Genomic DNA, 11,572 nt, shown 5'->3' on the forward strand with positions numbered 1-11,572 from the left:
TGACGTATTTCACTGACCGATGGGCTGTTGCACAGGGCCATAGGTGCAGGTCACGATGGGCCAGTACTCATGGAGACCTGCCCAGTGATAACCTCACTAGGATGCACTGTGATAGCACACAGGCTGCAGCCAGAATGGGAGCATGGGGACAAGCCAAATGGTACCTCTGCTATCCAGCAATTGGATTGGCTCAGCAGGCCTGTCCTCAGCTGCTCCGAGCACCCTGGCTACACTGCAGAGATGGGACAGTGCTCTGCAACCCATTCAGTCCCAAGCTCCCCCTCTGCTTGCTGCCCTGCCACCCCCCCCCCCCTCCCTTCCTATCACACACTTCCTGACTCCACCACCTGCATCACTACTCAGCTTCTCAACAATTAACTCCATGATAGCCACGCGCAACAAATGCAGCTCATGTCTCACAATCGGCAGGTATTTTTCTATTCCAAAATTATGTTTACATTGGATAGTGGTAAAAGCTCTTATTTGTGAAACATGTAGCAGAGTGAGTACTGACCCAGGTACAGGGTCACCTAAGGTAACAAAGAGAACCAGTTTTCCAATATTGTCCTTTCTTCACCCTGAAGGTTACAAAACAAATACAAAAATAAAGAAAACAGTTCAGTTGTCTTTCCTACAGTAATCTACTACTTTTATTCCTCTTCCCTGCTAGGCTTTGGGCCACTGCATAGTCCCCTGATGAGAGTAGCTTTCATCCAACTAGGTGAAGATGTGGTCGACATAAATGTAGCTGGCTGCTTGTGGCTTGTTACCAGTCACAGGGGCACTGTAAGTCACAGTTCTAGCCATATTCTGCTGAGCTAACTGGACAAAATTAAAAATTTACATTTAGCACTGGCCTTTCTTTGATAAGTGCATGGGTAGGTTATCAGCTCATATCCTGCAGATATGCTCATCAGTGCCACACTCTCAAGGTGTAGTAATTGCATAACGTTCAGCAGGTGCACTGTGACTCAGTCTTGAGAACATGTAATAACTGGTAAGTACCAACAGAGGGAGCCAGCACACCAATGACCAGGAAAGAGACAAAGGCAGCAGCCCTGGACACATCAAAATTATCTTTCAGAGATATTACATTGAAATGTGGTGTTTCACATCAGGGTTTTGTCTTCTTTTATTTTACTTTTTTCTTTTAGTCTGTAAAATTCATCCAATGGCTCCGCCTCTGAAATCGTTTAAGGCGCTCTCACAATTTGCATACAACTTTCTGCTCATGGCTGACACTGCCACACTTCACCAAACTGCAGTCCCTTTATGCCCCCTAACTAGATGCATCTGTGAAAGAAAGCAACCTCCAACTCCCAGTAATCCACAGTAACTATTCTTCTGTGAGTCGTGACTGCCTAATGAAAGTCATCCCAAGACCATGCTCCGATCACGCACCAGCCAGTTCTGTCTGTACAGCTGGCTAAACAAATGCCCCACCTGCATTTCTCTCGCTGTTCCGTGGTGCTTCATCAATAACCCACCTCTGAACACATGGAAATGAAAACACCATATACAGCTGAGCTTCTCAAAAATAATTAACAAGCACATATGGCTTTGGAGCAACACAGCATCACATTGTACACTAATCTGCTAATCTGGCAAAAGAGTTATTCTATCAATAACTAAATGACTACAATACATTTCATAAGATTGGTTTGTTTGTTTTCTGTCTACTTATGCAAACGTAAATTAAACTTAAAACATTCATTCATCTTTTAAATGAATAAGGTGGTGGAATTGCATATTTCCTAATAAATTTAATATAGATACTAGAAATTCTGGGAAAGTAAGGATTTAATGTATTTTTAAGATATTTTAGTCATTCACACTTCAAGAGCTGAGAATAAATATGTATGTATGTCGTGTATTTGTTTTTTCAGCATCAAGACTACAATCACAAATTTCCACCTTCTATTCAGAGACACCAAGATCACTGACTGCATAAAATATGAGCTGTCTGTTCTTAAAAGCTGGCAGAAAGCACGACTCCTTTAGTCACGTGTGAACCAATGGTGGTTTAAGACTGGTTCCCAATAGTCTTCCATACCTCATGCTCACTGAGTCTTGCATTCATGCATTACATTTATCTGTGACAAGCAACTGTAGGACACGTCAGAGATTCGAGGTCTGTGTATCAGGCATCTGAATTGCTTGGCATTGTTCTCAAGCTCTCAGCTGTGGTGAGCTGTTCTCTCTGCAGAGAATGACACGCTATGTACTTTTACCCCACATCCAGTCAGCCCACACAACCAGTCAAATACCACACCACTTTGACTCTTTAAAGGCTAACCAATGAAGAGGCTGGTGGAAAGTTACTTTACAGTGCAGTGGGGACTGCTGTGCCACCCATGAAGAGGGAGTTACCATAGGACACAGCTGGCATGGGTATGAAGCCACAATGACGCAAGTGGCAAAGTGGTCAGGGCACTGGACTCTGCACCCAAGGTTTGTGAGTTTGAATCCTGTGTTAGAAACTGATATTGTACCCTTGCTGAACATGCATGAGGTAAAATTGCTATGGATAATGGTTATCTGTTAAGCCTATATGTAATTAAGTGTACAAGACACACTTCAAGGCACACTTCTTTACTATGTGTGTGTTGGTGTGTGTGTGTGTGTGTGTGTGTGTATATATATATATATATATATATATAGATAGCAAGATAGATAGATAGATATACACGCATACATATGTATAGAGACCCACACGCGCATTAAAAATACATGCTTTCCTGCCAATGCCTTCTTACCTATAAATATTTAAATATTTCTGTCAATCTACAGTGGTGGTCTACTGCATTACTGTCCTGTCTGGTCAAAGTGTCCATTCATCAAAAATACATGCTGCTGCCACATGCTATTTCCAGACCTCTATTCTTTGGAAACTTCTGGAAGCCTCTGTGGTGATCTCTCGGTCACTCTGGGACAGGGGGTTCATGGAGTGGGCCGCCCAGCCTTCTACCAGAGAAAGAGAGCTTTGCAGTCAGAGTAGGAGACAGATCAGGAAGTCAGCACTGACACATGAAGGGGCGACTATCAAAGAACAGGGCATAATGAATTCATGCTTTGAAGAAAGAATGATCCAGTGGATGTCTGAAACGAACCTGATAGCTGTATTTATTGCTGACTGCCTTCCAAGTCAAATTTCCTTTCAGTGTGTAACATCTCGCAACACTTTGATCGGAGAATGCTAATATGTCAGATTAGGATATACCATATTATTATAAACAGTGCTGAATGGTTCCTGATGGCTTCCACAGGCTTAACACTCTAACACAGAGCTAAATAAAGCCTCCACATGGTGGATAGAATAAACATAAGAGAGCATGGCTGAGTGTAGACTGTGTCAAGAGTATAAGGCACAAAGTGTTAAGACATGACTCTTGCTGATAATTCCATTCCTGAACAGATTTTCTTGCATTATTGGTAAAACACTTGAATATCCTCACACATACATGGTGGTTGAAGACTATTAGTACACTGTAATCAGGTCATAGTTGAAAAGTGTCTTACCATGAATCTGAATTACAGTGTGACGTAAGCCTCTCTCATTTTAGCCATCATTTTTGCTGAATCACCTTATGTCACAGTTCACATGATGTTGCTTTGACAGTGTAGCAAAATAAAAAATTACTGACCACATAGTAGACATGGTCCATAAGTATTATTTTAAAAGACTGTGGCAGCATTTTACCTTTAACAAACACTTATTAGGGCATATATTTATGGTCCATCAACAGTGAACAAAATATTGCTAAAATTGACAGGATGCGCAAGAATAGGATGCCATTACTAAGGAATTACATGGGGGAAAAAGTTTTTTCTGGGGCATAACTGGAGGAATTATAGCTAACTTGATAATAGGTAAGGAGTATTTATTAATTAAAAAGTAAGGCAAGCAACCAATGCAATAACAGTAAGTAATGCAATGAGTATGATGATTCATAACTTGTTAATGAAGTGCACAGAAATGCACTGTGTTACCAAGATGCCTCAGCACTGTCATCGTTTTCAGCAGCAACAAATGATTTCTAGGTAAGAAGAATAATATGAAATGCATGACCCATCCAGCCATATTTGCATGTGATCACTCTCACAGTTGTATTGGTGCAGCTGTGTCTACAAGGAGTGCCTGGGTTTGTTTGAAGGCTGCTAAGTCCTCTGGGATTTTAGTTGATGGCAAAGCTTCTGCTGAGAATTAAGAGTAATTATCTCTTGTCTGGTTTGTGGCTTCTCCTTGGCTATGCTGAGCATCGGTTTTTGACAAACATGGATCAAAACAAAAGTGTCTGGGCTGCCTTGACTCATATGGTGTCCTGTAAGAGTGATGGAGCAACCCCCAAAACAAATCTGTGTAAAAAAAAAAGGTTTTGCCGCATGTGTTATGAAAAATACACATTCCTAAGTGAATAGATCAGTCAGATCATACGTCTTTAGAAAGGTTCATGGGCCTCCAGTTAAAAAATGGACATGTATATCCATTTGATTGCAACATCTGAAAAAGGTGGTCATGACACCTGGTATAAACATTTGCCAGTGCCTCTATCAAAACTGACCTGAAAAGACAGTTCAAAGAAGTCCTTCATTTCCCTATAACATTGAAACATAGAAAAGGAGGCTTCAGTGTAATAGCACAAGCTTGCTTTTTTTTTTGTTTGTTTGTTTGTTTTAACTTTACTTTGTAGTTTTATTGTAATCCTCATAGTGCTCTACCTAAGGCTTTGTCCTAAGCATGAATCTGTTTTTATACTTGTGTGGGCAGAACAGTAATATGGCAGTGCTTTTAAACCGGGGTTACCATTTTTTCCAGTTCATAAAACACTAAATATTGCTAGTGCTTGGACGAGGTAATGAAACGGCTGCTTCCAGTGTGGAGGTCTTAGAGCCAGCAGCATTGAGTTGTGCCATGAATAGAATTCCCCCAGCGTTACTTCTCAAGTCTAGTCTTCCATTCTCTTAGACTTTTATAGTCTGTTAGATACCCTCCTGCTCTGCGTCCTCCTCTCCCGCAATGCTGGCATCAGCGTGTCTGTTAATCAAATAAAGGTACAAAGTAAACAAAATTAAGTAATAAATAAATAGATAAATAAATAAATAATGGAGGCAGCGCATTCCCTTTGGTGCTTCAGTCTGCCAGCTTTTAGAAGCCATTCCAGAGCGCGAGATCTGTGGGGGCGTAATCACTTGGAACTGTTTCTTGGGGTTAGACGAGTGAAAATGGACTCAGAACTCCATAGAGAGAAGCCAGGATTGAGAAAGAGGAATGCTGGGGAACATTTGTAGCTTGCTGCCTTATGGACAACAGCAGACAGGACCTCAGATAAACCAAAATAAGTTGAGATTTGATTGTTCAGCCTCCAGCTAAAAATGTACGGAAGGAAGGCATCAGAGAGAACTATTTTCAGCTCCTTCCTGCAGCACCTCGTTGATTTTTAGCCCTTTGCAACTGCTGCCTGGATATCTGCTGTGTTGATGGGTAGCCAACAGTCAGATTACCTCATATATGTGTTTGTATTAATCTAACTCTGTGTTCCAGTGGACTGCACACAGAAAATGCACCATTTGTGAACAGTAACATGATCAGCCTGTTAACTCTTGCAGTGCTGTTCCCTTAAGTCATGATTCCAAAATATATCCAAATAGAATGAATCCAGTAGAAATATATGTGGGGAAATTACAACTAGAAAGTTTAAATATACATACTCAAAGCTGCCAGTGAAAAATAAGCACATTCCTGGGGAGGGAGACTTAAGCCTTTTCTCTGTTATTCTTTGCCCTCTCACTCAGAAGTCTTGCTGTTTTCGCACTTTTTATATCAATACGAAAGATTGTCCTGTATTGTACTTATGACTCATCAACTGGATGTGTTAAGGGCATATCATATTGTGAACTTCTATTCTATTTTTGATTTTAAACTAACTAATATCGTACGTATGATGAACACATCTTAAAACCAATTTTCAGAAATGTCCTGGGCCAATAGCTATTACAAAATATTCCTGTGTCTTATCACAGACCCACACACACACACGTACCTACACACACACGCGCGCGCACACACATACACACACAGGGACACCTGCCGCTATTTTCCTGAATGTTTGTTTAACATCAATGTAGAAAGTAGTTTGGTAATGATAAAGCTCCATGACCATTAGTGTGTGGCATAGTGGTAATGAGTAGGGCTTGTATCGGAAAGATTGTCGATTCGATTCCCCACTGTAGCACTGCTTTTGTACCCTTGGGCAAGGTATTTAACCCAAAAATTGCCTTAGCAAATATCCAGCTGTATAAATGGATAGTGTGTAAAATTGTAACCAATGTAAGTCTCTCTGGATAAGAGCATCTGCTAAATGACAATAATGTACTGTAGTACGGGTGTACCCATAAACCTTTATGCAGTATATTAGGTTTTTATTATCACTTTAGTATTACTTAGGTAATTTTACAATGTTCCTAGAGAAATGGACCTAAAATTGTAAAGGTTGTAGGAAATAGACTAAACTGTCAGGTTTAAAGATTTTAAATGAGAATAAATACTGACAATGTTATCACTTACACTTCAGTTAGTGGTATGGTTCACAATATAATGTATTGAACTGTGATTGTTAATAGCCACTATAATGAAAAGTTAGATGTTGGGTTCTGCTATGGAGTTGCTAATAAGACATAATTTCACAGTTGAGCTACACTAGGTGACGATTAACACAAAAATGTTTTCGAAGTTGCATTTAGAAAAAACTAGTGTGGGTCTACAGGTAAAAGAAGTTGAAAATCAAAATGCACACATAGGTAACTCATTTAATCATTTCTCAGAAAGATGTGGCTCCCCTTCGGAGTGTAATTTCCAGATTTACACTCCAGACCCTAAATGTTTTCTGCCTGTTCCTTTTGACATTCCATTCCAGATACTATCTGGTTTGCTTTTTTTGAATGCTCTCCAGTGGTAGGTATGAATATGTAGGGAAATAAAGGCACAGTTCAGTATTGACTGCTTGGACTAATTAACCTAAGCATGCTGTTGAGGTTGATCCTGTGGGATACCATAACATAATCCCTGCACACAACACAAACAGAAATGTCAAGGATACAACAGTGTGTGTAACAATTGCCATGCATTGCTTCATTCATGTGACTTATTAAAGAACGCTCATTCGAATTACCTGGCCATAATTGGTTAAGCAAATCACTCATGTGACATAACAGGATAAAAAGATCAAAGGTAATGTATCTGAAACCATGGGCGGTACTGTAGAACTGTAATATTGTGATATTAACCTTTGGAATGGTGTGATGTTCATTGCACTTGAACTGATGACTGGCATGCAGTTAGTGAGGCACTGTATGCAATGTTGTTTGTTGCTGACTGCCACGTGTAGAATATGCCACCTAGTGGCTGAGCAGCTGAACTGCTTCATGCATAATTAATTTTTTGTACTCGGATGTTGTATGCAGCTCTTACATGCCTGCACCTTTGAACTGTAATTGCTCTCAGACCTTATAAAAGCTTTTACATTGTGTGCCAAAACTCTTCAAGGGGATACTTTCACATTTAAATATACGTTTCATTTTTCAATTCCACCATAAGGACTGCAGCCGTATTCTGAACTGTTGTGTGAATATTGACTCAAGAATGGAGGGTTTTCAGTTCATTTCTGTCTTTGAGTAATATATTGGACTAAAATCTAGGTCACTGTGTGCCTTATCAGATGCGTGGAAGATAAAGCAGTCATAGTAACATGCCACATGTTTGCAATCCCAAATGTAGATTTGTTGTTTAATTAATTTTTTATTGTCTGTGTGATGCTGTGTTATCTACATGAGCCATAATGGTAATTAAATATCAGATAATGAAGTCAAGAATTCATTTTGGATCTGTGACAGGGCTTTTAAACATCAGCACAGAAAGACAATTTTATCCTGATCATGTTCCACTGACTCACCAAATGTGGAGAGAAGGGGAGCTAAGGAGTGCAAGGATACAGAATGTTGAAATATTCCCCAGACCTGTGGGGTCATCTAGCAGAGTATCTGTTATTTTATTTGCAGCAAGCGTTTGATTTTGAAATTGATATTTGACCCTTTTGAAGTTTTATTTTACCCAGAGGGTAGCCCCAAGGTTAATTGGCGCGTGTGACATTGCAGGGGGCAGGGGGGGTGGGGGTTGGAAGTGCATGAGGTTTTCCAGAACTGAGGAGGGGTGGGTCAAAAGCTGTTTCAAGCCAGATCTCTCTCCATTAGCACTGCTTACACTGGGCCAACAGGGGACTGACTAGGAGAAGTAAAGACAGCAGACTTCGGTCTATATGACCCCCCCCACACACACACACGCACCAGCCATGATGCAGTAACGATGAGAGATTATCTTCTGCATAAAACCAACTACAATTCATACATCTTTTTCAAAACATACCCTGTTGTCACTGTCACAAACCCGTTTAGGGTTCACAGTAGAAGTTTGCATCAGAGTGATATTACCCATGGATTTGCATTGCTGTAATATGGCTGGTGTCACTGCCCCATGTTCCACATCTGAGAGCAGTTACTATCCGCACCATAATCTGTTTTGGCAGCCAAGGGGTGCACAGATTGGATAAGACGCAATCCAATATGAGAGAGTCCCAGAGCACTATCCACAGAGAGAGAAGCACATGGCAGGAGCCTCACTGTGTTATTGCTCAAAGCCGCCCTGGCCTGGGCTCAAGCCCCACGAGTCTTGGCCTTCTTCCTGCTTTTCCCTCTTCCCAGGATACGACCTGCTGGTGTAAAGTGTCCAGGGCCTCCTGTGCACGCTGCACATTCATGGACAATCCCAGAAGGACCAGGCCAGGCAGTTTAGCCAAGTTTACCACATTAAAATCAGAATTCAAAAGGAACTGACTGCCTCAAGGGTGGTGAAGGGTTTCATTTCATGTCATTTCCAGCATCCCATTTAAGAATTTAATCTGGTGGTGTTTTGTTTTTTTTTTGTTTGTTTTTTTTTTCATTTTTTCATTTTTTGATGTTGTTTGTTTGTTTTGGCTTTTTTTAAACAGAGGAGGAAGAATAAATCTTGTTTGCCACTTGTAAATAATTTTTGTTAGCTTATATGTACTTGCATGAGTCACATGTATGTGAGTTTTGTAAGTCATTAAAAAATATGAACCCAAAAATGACTCTTCTTTTAAAAGCAAAATATTCAAGTAAATGACAGACAGAACACTCAGGGGTGACAATGAAAAGCTGGTTTTAGGCTGGTGTTGAAATCCATTCAGATGAGGATTTTGCCGAATCTTTCCATTGAATTGTGTGCAGGAGGCCAACATATGCACAGGGTCACCACAACTTTTGTTTAATGTAATCTTTTTTGTTAGACTAGGACCTTCACTTGGCATTTATTCCGGGTTATGTTTTAAGTTCTCTGAAAACATGCCCCAAGCATATCTTGCAAAGGTCATTGACTTGTTGAGTGGTGCATTTGGTAGTAAAAAGTTTCAAATACTTATTGATTTCTTTGAGAAAACTAAAAGCAGTTTCAAGTATATTTATATATTTTAATGATGAATTCAAGGTAAGATCAATGAGTTTTCAGAGAACAGCCGTATGTATTATACTTTTATATAGTTCCCTAAATATGAAATAATTTTTCTATTTGCATAAACCCATATAGATTACATTTTGAACCGGATTGACTATTTATTTATGCAGCTAGATATTTAGTGAAGCAGTTCAAATTAAAATTCTTGCTTGAGGGTGAGACTGTAGTGCACCACCCAGGATGTGAACTTGCAGCCTTCTTATTATAAATACTTCATACCGCGGTTTCCTTTTTTGCTTAGCTATAGATGTGAAATTGCATATTCTAAATAGCTTACAGATTTACAATCATTACAATTATAAATCCCAAAAACAATTATTTGGGACCAGGTTAGTTATAAAACTGAAAAATACTGAGATTTTTATTATTACCAACTAAGATTACTTATGTGATGAATATTGACACTCTGAAACCACTAGATGGAGCACAGCATGGAAATACTGCACCTTTGTCTTTATGTTTTTTTTTTGGGGGGGGGGGGTTGCATTTGTTTGTTTGTTTGTTCAGTTGGCTGTATTGCCATAAGCGAAAGAGATTTGTCAGAAGAGATTTCAAATATATATTTTCATGCTGAAGAAAAGGATTTTTTTATACGTCAAATGGTTTAAACATATGGTGTGATACACAGATTCACATGTTACTGAGCAGGGGTACACCTAGGGCCTGGCTATTGATCTATAACCCTGGGTATTTTTTCATTAGCCCCTGGTCTCTTTTTAATGCCAAATTATTATTGTGGAATGAATTTGCATTGTGAATGCATGTGCATTGTGAATGCAAAATACTCAACTACAAAGACTGCTCACAAAGTAGTAGCAAGGTAACTATCCCGTCCTGCTTCACCCCCTTTCTACTCTCTTTCAAACAGTAAAAATTATGGGCTAGCTCACGAGACAATTCTTTGTACAATACAGTCACGTAGCAAAAATGAGAAAGGTAATGTTAACAGTACAACATATAACGTTATATTTAGACAGCAAAAAATAATGTGTGTTATTATTTCTCTTCTAACTTTGAACTGGTGAAACTTTGTCCTGTGGCCAGCCAAGCCATGTGTATTAATTAGCTGTTGATATTAGCCAGCCAATCTGGCCACTGCACAACAATCAACCAGGACTTTGAGCTTTAAAGCCTTTAGCTAGCTTAATTAGTTGTTGAAACATCACTATTCAATAAGTTCAAGCCTGCAATCCAAAGTCCAAAAATTTTCTGTCTCAGAAGTGCCTTGATGAACTTGCAAAACATTATAAAATCCAGTTTGGAAGAACTAGTGGTTTTACGTGTAAAAACACATAAAAAAAAACAAAAAAAAAAAAAACAAACATAAAAACAACACTGAAATCACTCTGAGGTGCCTCCACACAAGGTTACACAGCGCCATGGACCAGACACATCTAAAGCACTTAGTTGTTCTCTCAATTTAAAAAGTGTGCTCAAAAACATAGATGAAGGTGTCATCCATCGCTTTGCAGATCTGCATCAAAGATGCTATCCCTTGTACCAGGCCTGTCCTAGACCTGGAAATTAAGGTAGGATACTTTCTTGTGATATTATGTTGCCTAGGAACATAGCGGAAACACAGATGGGTTTTGTGTGCTCTACTGCATAACATGTTTGTGTTCGTTTATGTGTGACAAGGAAGCAGGGGGCAGAGAACACAGTTATGTTTAGCAGCATTTAGGCCACTGTCACCTCCAGAACAATGATGCAAGAGAATTTCTTCAGTTCAATGAAAATAAGGAGGAAACTCAAACCCAAACATCCTTTAGTACTTTTTACGTTCTATTAATGATGTCAAGAGTGCTTTATAATGAAATTGACATAATAAATGAACTGTTATAATTATAATGCCATGGTATTTGATTTATTTACATCTAACATAGTGGTTTGAATTTATCAGTTTCTAAAACAGATGACATCCTGGACTGAGTCCGGAGTGCTTGCAACGTCTAGACCCACCCCCTTGTAAGGAAGATGCCAGCCTGTAAA

Source organism: Megalops cyprinoides, chromosome 8, assembly GCF_013368585.1.
Source record: "Megalops cyprinoides isolate fMegCyp1 chromosome 8, fMegCyp1.pri, whole genome shotgun sequence".
NCBI lineage: Eukaryota > Metazoa > Chordata > Actinopteri > Elopiformes > Megalopidae > Megalops > Megalops cyprinoides.